This window comes from Conger conger, chromosome 3 (assembly GCF_963514075.1).
Source record: "Conger conger chromosome 3, fConCon1.1, whole genome shotgun sequence".
Taxonomy (NCBI): Eukaryota; Metazoa; Chordata; class Actinopteri; order Anguilliformes; family Congridae; genus Conger; species Conger conger.
In genome coordinates, this window is record NC_083762.1 from 70462832 (window position 1) to 70469205 (window position 6374).

Consider the following 6374-nt stretch of genomic DNA (forward strand, 5'->3'; position numbering starts at 1 on the left):
GGTACATATATCCATATATAAATCAGATTGCAATCCCTTCTGCAACCACTGGAGTTTGCGAGCTTCTGAGGGAACGTCAATCTATGTTACCCTGGTTCACAATAGAAATCGCTGTGTTGTCAAGGGTTACCATCATGACGAAGCCATTGGCATGCATATTTAACTAGACAGGCAAGCAAGCCCTCAACCAACCTAAGATGTGAAGCATTATTTTTTTTTCTCTGTAGAAGCAAGAGTTTGTATTTGCAAAATAATGGAGCTGCCTTATATTCCTCAATGAGGAATATCATTGGAGGCAAAATTAAACTTTCAAAGGTATTTTGAAACTCGTTTAATTATCCTTACATTTTATATGGAAAGCAGATCGTGTAAATGTGTTAGTCCCCGACAGATCACCTGCCTCCTGAATAGTGTTTTTCCGATCTGTCGGGCTGATGTTTGGTGGTTTATCTTCATCAAATTCTTTGGTCATCAACTGTAGAGGTCTTTGAGATTACTGAGCTCATCAGTGCTCTCTTTCTTCCTAATGACGTTCCAATCAGCTTTTTGGTAAGCCTAAGGGAAGCCTCAGGTTTGGTTGGTGTTTTGGTTGCTTTTATTTATCAACCTCAGATCGGCTTCCTTTGCTTTACTTTTCGGCATAACTCTGGTCCTCGTGTTGACAAATACAATAGCAGTCTCCAAAGGCAATCAAAAGTCTTCATTCAACAACAGATGCAGAAGTCTTATTTAATTGCACTAAGGAGGCAAATGAACACACCAGACTTATCAGAAACGTACAAAAAGCCATTTGTCCCAAATATTATGGTACCTTGCAATGGGGCACCATGTTTAAAAAGTGCTGTAATTCCAATAATTGTGAAACCAAAATGTACAAGAATACCCATTAATAAAAGTTGAGAATCTGCACTTTAAAAACATGTTAATTGTTTGATGCAATTGTTTGAAAGTCTAAAACTGTCCAAAGAGACCATAGCCAAGCAAAGAAAAAATGTCTTTGTCTCAAATATTATGGAGCTCACTGTAAATACGCAAAGACACTAATTAAGAGAGCATATGTAATAGGCGTAGATAGTTTTATTGGTTTTTACATTTCTTTGGTTTTTACAATTCTTTTTCTTTTTTTTAAAAACACTGATTAACACAAAATAATCATTTTAACAGAGACTTAAACTAATGAGACAAGGACATCAAAAGAGTAAAGACAAACTTTAAGAGAAGGTGATTACAAAATATTCAAAAATAAGAATAACCTTACAAAACTAAACAAAATCAGTTTATTTAACATAGAATAAAGGCGTAGATGTAGATTAATTTAAAATACAATTATAAAATATACATATTATAGTCAAGAATTTAATCAAAACATGTGGTTCTTGCTTTCCTCCTTCAATTGGGGTTGTTGGCATACAGCAGTCCACAGGACAATGACAACGTTTTTTGTTGATTTTTCTTACCCTTTACATACTGTATCTCCAAACACGAATCACAAAATACAAATCATTTGGTCACTGTTTGTCACATGCAAAAACTGCATGTTAAAGTGTAAGAACCAATCAGGATTAACGTATCCACAGCCAATCAGGGTAAGAGTAGCTGACCGGTTGTGGAGCAGATTACAGCCCTGAAGTCAGACTCATACCTAAAGCACATCGCTAAGTAATTTGACTAATTCATATTTGTTAAGCTGATACAATTACTTTCAGTAATTGAAAAGTATTTACCAGTCTCAATTTAATTTGATGCCTCTGACTTAATTCATATGTTACTTTCAGAATTTTAAAAATATATAAATATATGTATAGACTTTTAGAATGCTCTGGGGACAAAGTCAGACTTTTTGTAATAAAATGCCTAATAGAACAGTGACATTTAAGGATTCATTTATTGATGAAGAAGTGGGACAGAGTTTTAGTTTTTCCCCTTTTTCTGTAGCCAAAGTACATGTAGCTCTTAAAGATATAGATCCAAAAAAATCAGCTGGACCTAATCAATTGGATCCTTATCTACTTAATCTTTCAGCTGATTTGATTGCAGAGCCGCTAACATATCGTTTTTAGCTACATGTCATCCTTAGTGTATGGAAGTCGGCCTATGTTCTACACCTGGAGGAGAACCCTCATTTCTTAACAATTATAGACCTATTTCAAATTTATCAGTTCTTGCAAAAGCATTTGACCGCAATATTATGCTCAAAATGTTAGTCAACATAGGTTTATGTCAGGCAGGTGCTTGGTTTAAGAAATACCTGTCAGGTAGAATACAATATGTCCAGTCTAATGGAAAGCAGTCCACTGTTTTAATTGTCCAGAAGGGGGTGCCACAGGGCTCTGTACTGGGACTTTTGTTTACGATCTACATTAACAATGTTGGAAAAAATGTGCCAAATGCTTTTTATTTTATTTTATGCAGATGACACTATTATTTATTGTTGCGCAGCAACATTAAAAAGGGTTTTGATTCATTTCAATGAGCTTTTCGTATGGTTCAGGCCAAGCTGTATTAGCTGAAGCTTGTTTAAAATTTTGTTTACCTAAGCTGGGCACAGTGTACCATGGAGCATTGAGGTTTGTCACAAATGACACATCTCTAACACATCATTGTTCCCTCTATGTTCATTCATTATCCTGCAGCAAAATAACTTCTTCCAGCTATGTTCTCAAAACAGTGTCCTGCTGACAGTACCAAGGACTCGGACTGAGTTTGGCAAAAAAAAGCCTTCCAGTTGTCTGCCCCTTTGGCCTGGAATGAGCAAAGAAAAATGAAACTGCAGGAGCTTATCTCACTAAATCACTTTAAAGCTTGGGTAAAAGGCATGGAGGAAAATGAAATGCAGGTCTGTAAATGTGGTAATATTGTTAAAAATAATCTTGTCTGCTTCAATGTGTAATCTGATGTGGGTTTTTCTTTTCCTCTTAATTTCTTTTTGCATTTTTAGATTCCTTTATTTGTGCGCATGTGATGTATTATGATGTAATTATGCGTGTCTGTAATTTTGTGCTGCTTCTCTTGGCCAGGTCTCTCTTGAAAAAGAGATTTCGTAAAGAGACTAACGAGGTTAAATAAAGGTTAAATAAAAAAAGTAAATGTCAGATGGACAGATACCTTTGGCTAACATGTTTGCGCTGCTTTTTGTTGTTGAAAGATTTTGCATACGGCTCTTTTCTTTACTGGTGAAATGTGTTTGTCCGTTTCAGACGGTTCTGTTGTGGTAACAGTTCAGTTATTTCCCACTCACAGCGTCTCACAGAGCAGAGCTACACAGGAAGACTGACCTGCCGCACAGAGCTGTATGCACCCCTCCGTCTCGCTGTACTGAAACCACACTGATGCTCTGAAATTCACCCGCCTCACGCCTCAGACCACCAGTGCATTACAACAGACCAGAAAATAGGCTTAGAAAACATGCATTTCAACATAAAAATAGTAAAAATGTCCAAATATGTAACATAAATTGCAATCACTAGAGGTTGTATTAAAACAAGTGTCTATGATAAATTCATCATCATTCACATGGCTGATGCTGCTACTTTATACTTATGGTGTTATAAGGCATTGCAAGGTCATCATCACCTTCTTTTAAAATGCATGTAGTTCAGATTACATTATTACATTATTGGCATTTGGCAGACATTCTTATCCTGAGCAACGTACAGTTGATTAGACTAAGCAGGAGACAATTCTCCCCTGGAGCAATGCTGGGTTAAGAGCCTTGCTCAAGGGCCCAACGGCTTACTGTGGCTACAACGGGATTAGAATCATCGACCTTGCGTGTTCTAGACATTTACCTTAACCACTACGCTACAGGCCGCCCCTTAACATAGCATAGCATAGCGATTACATTATGTAAAAATTACATGCATATTATGGTGATGATAAATTGTGACATTAAGATCTAAAGCTTTTCAAATTCCACTCAATATTGGTCTGATTGTGTTTTTTGGGATGAATGTTTTGTTTCAGCTTGTGTGTGCCATTTTCTGTGATTTCTTTATTTTTTTATTTTACATTATTCACAATGTTGAATATCACTGTGCATAAAACGCTCAAGAAAGTGATTGAAATATACAATCAAGTGACAAAAAATTACCTGCTAGGTGATGGCGCAAAATGGATTCATTTGAAACGGTCCTTGAATCATGGGGGGTTTATCTATAACTGGTGTGCATGTGCGTGTATGTGTTTTAAATAAACTCACCACCAAAGAGAGCAGTATCACTGTAAGTTAAATTCCAGTAACAGGGCATTGTCAGTATGAATTATTGGCCGGTAAAGAGCACACTAGCGATCCCGTTCTAAGACCCGCTTGCTGGTCCACGGTGGGTTTTCACAATGCTGGGGGTGCAGCTATCTCCTTGGTTTGCTCTGACTCCCTGGTCATTCGCTAAAATAAAACCTATGTACTCTGCCTTCGTGGTTTCCACAGCACGCAATCTCTCTCTCTCCCGCTCTCTCTCTCTCTCTCTCTCTCTCTCTCTCTCTCTCTCTCTCTCTCTATCTCTCTCTCGTACTTGTCTCCTGCAGTTCTTCACAGGGATCAGAACTTGATAAAGATTTTTACTTAATCCATCATAATGACATAATGACACATTTTAAAATATTCTTCTTTATAATCTTTTACCCTTAATTTTTTAAAAACTGTTCTGTGGAGGGGTTTAGTCCCCTCCATGGGGCCATTGTGATGTGATCGAGTAACAGAACCTCAGACCTCTGATTTTGACACCAGTGCTGTTGTGGACAAGCTGCATTATGGGTAGAATTCCTGAAGCTATGACTGGTTCATTGCTGAGTTCAGGAAATGTTTCACCTTTGGATTATGAAATGTGCAGTGACAAGTCATTATCCTTATTTAAAAACACCTCACCCTGAGTTTCTGTAAAATACTGACCTGAGTTTTCTATACGAGGACACCCTTGCAGAAGTCACATTTTGAGAATAAAATTTCCAGTGTTCATTGTTGAAATATCAAGCAACACTGACTGAACAATAACTTTTTGTATGCAACATGTCTATCCAATATTATATTGGTGGAATTATTACTTTACCATTTCACATGCTGACACAATGTAAGAATATGTCATTGGTTTGCTTATCCCAAGTAAATCACATGTAATTTTATCATTCATTCATTCATTCATTATCCTAACCCACTTATCCTGAACAGGGTCGCAGGGGGGCAGGAGCATATCCCAGCATACATTGGGCGAAAGGCAGGAATACACCCAGGACAGGTCGCCAGTCCATCGAAGGGCACACGAACCAATTCATTCACTCACTCATACCTACAGTCAATTTAGACTCTCCAGTCAGCCTAACCTGCATGTCTTTGGACTGTGGGAGGAAACCGGAGTACCCGGAGGAAACCCACGCGAACACGGGGAGAACATGCAAACTCCACACAGAGAGGCCCCGGCCGACGGGAATTCGAACCCAGGACCTCCTTGCTGTGCTACCCACTGCACCAACCAAAGTTTTAAAAATCTGATTCCGCATTCAGATAAGAGATACTGTAAACACTTGAGTATTTCACTCACTTGTGTATGGACAAAACAAGACAGCCGAGATGAGACGAGACAAGACTAGAGAACGTCCGGAACGTCCATGTAAAAAAGTGTCTCTTGAACATTTTGAAAATCCAGTATCCTCCAATTGCCTGGTAATTCATGTTTGTCCTCTGTAGACGACATACATCATGTCTCTTAATCTCAAGAACAATATATTGTACAATACTGAAGCCTACACTCCTGACAGAATAAATAACATTTGTGAAAATATTTTCAGTGCATGTTTTATTCATCCAGGACACTTGTATTATACCCCCCCAAAAAATTGTTTCTCTGACAGGTCTCAAATGATATGTTCTAAAGTGTCAAAAACAATTGGGAATACTAATTTAATCATCTACACTCCTCATTAATCATATACACCATTAATGTAATAATTAAAACATTATCAGACAGACAAACTAAACAAACAAAAATACATTTTATTTGATTTAAATAATGATTTATTTAGCATTTGCATTGCATTTTTGTCTTTGACTGAAGAAGCTGTAAATGAAAACAACTGGTATTTATTCTACAGTATATACAGTTTGTTCTGAGTAAACTGTATAGTGATAATGCCATTACATATGTTTAGAAAGACTCAGTCGTATATTTATTCTGACAAGGTTTTGTTTGCAGGTAAAATTAGAAGAAGAATAAAAGAATAAAGGAAGGATATATTATTATAAGTATTACCGCTGACTGATTTAATATTACACCTCAAATTAACTTTATTATTTATGTACTTTTGCAATAGATCAAGACAAATATGGGCAAGATGCAACACAGAACTCCAGTCCTTATGATCGAGAGCCAGACAAGCCTGGA